At 48.8% G+C, this 1,359-nt stretch overlaps 1 protein-coding gene across 3 annotated transcripts in view; it reads left to right on the top strand.

Moving 5' to 3' along the window:
- Nucleotides 1-1,359, top strand: part of Pigl (phosphatidylinositol glycan anchor biosynthesis class L) — a 64,997-nt gene that overhangs the window by 56,764 nt on the left and 6,874 nt on the right. The gene's annotated exons all lie outside the window — the stretch shown is intronic.

Genomic DNA, 1,359 nt, shown 5'->3' with positions numbered 1-1,359 from the left:
CCTGCCTCTGCCTCCCGAGTGCTGGGATTAAAGGCGTGCGCCACTACCGCCCGGCGAGGCCTGCCTGATTTAAAATAGTGTCACCCAGGGCTACACAAAGAAACTCTGTCATGAAAAAACAAGACAAACAAAGAAAGTTTTTATTGGCCTATATTAAATATACATGGTAGTGGGTTTTTCATAATCCTTAGACATGTATATGATCATATTCATTCTCCATTGCTCTCTCTTCCCCTTCCCTGGGGTAAGAGACTGACTGTCCTTCCTTCCTGTGCGTGTGTGGCATGCATGTGTGTGGCATGCACATGTGTGTCATGTGTGTGGCATACGTGTGTGTGATGTGTGCGTGTGCGTGTGGCATGTGCATGTGGCATGCGTGTGTGATGCATGTGTGTGTGATGCATGCGTGTGTGGCATGCATGTGTAGCAAGCACGTGTGTGGCATGTGTGTGGCGCACGCACGTGTGTGTGGCATGCGTGTGTGGCATGCGTGTGTGTGGCATGCGTGTATGATGCATGTGTGTATGGCGCACGCGCGTGCATGGCATGCATGTGTGATGCATGCGTGTGAGTGTGGCATGCACGTGCGCAGCAGTCATTAACCACCTATAGGCCCTTAGGGAGGAGTGGAGGGTTTTTTATATTTTTGTTTGTTGGTTGGTTGGTTGGTTTTGTTTTTGAGACAGGGTCTTGCTATCTCATCCTGGCTGGTCTAGATGAGTCCTATCTTGTCTAGAACTCACTATGTAGACCAGGTTGGGCTCAAACTTACAGTGAGCCTCAGACCTCTGCCTATGGATGCAGGATTAGAGGTATGTACCTGTCCACTTTAACAGTTGAATTCTGTTTTATCCCCTGGATACTCCAAATGGGATAACTGACTCTATTTCCATCTTTACTGTGGACACAGATGTTGGAAACCTGACAGGCCAAATCCTCAGCCTCAAAAGGAATGAAGGAGAGTCCAGGAGTGAGGCCTGTGGACCAGCTCCCAGTTTAACCATCTTCACCTGTTGAAATAAGAGCGGCGGAGCTGCGTCCCCAGCACCCGGCCGCCCACATGGCTAGCTTAGCTTATGCCCCGAAATAATTACATGAAAACTGTATTCTTTTAAACACCGCTTGGCCCATTACATCTAGCCTTTTCTCGGCTAACTCTCACACCTGGACTAGCCCATTTCTAATATCCATGTAGCTCACGAGCTGGCTTACCAGAAATGATCTTAACCTGCGTCTGCCTGGAGTGGGAGAACGATGGTGACTCACTGACTCAGCTTCTTTCTCCCAGCATCCTGTTCTGTTTTCTCCACCTACCTAAGGGTTGGCCTATGAAATGGGCCTAGGCAGTTTCTTTATTAA

Source organism: Microtus ochrogaster, chromosome 7 (genome assembly GCF_000317375.1).
Source record: "Microtus ochrogaster isolate Prairie Vole_2 chromosome 7, MicOch1.0, whole genome shotgun sequence".
NCBI classification, from domain to species: domain Eukaryota; kingdom Metazoa; phylum Chordata; class Mammalia; order Rodentia; family Cricetidae; genus Microtus; species Microtus ochrogaster.
This window is presented reverse-complemented; position numbering and strand designations above follow the sequence as displayed.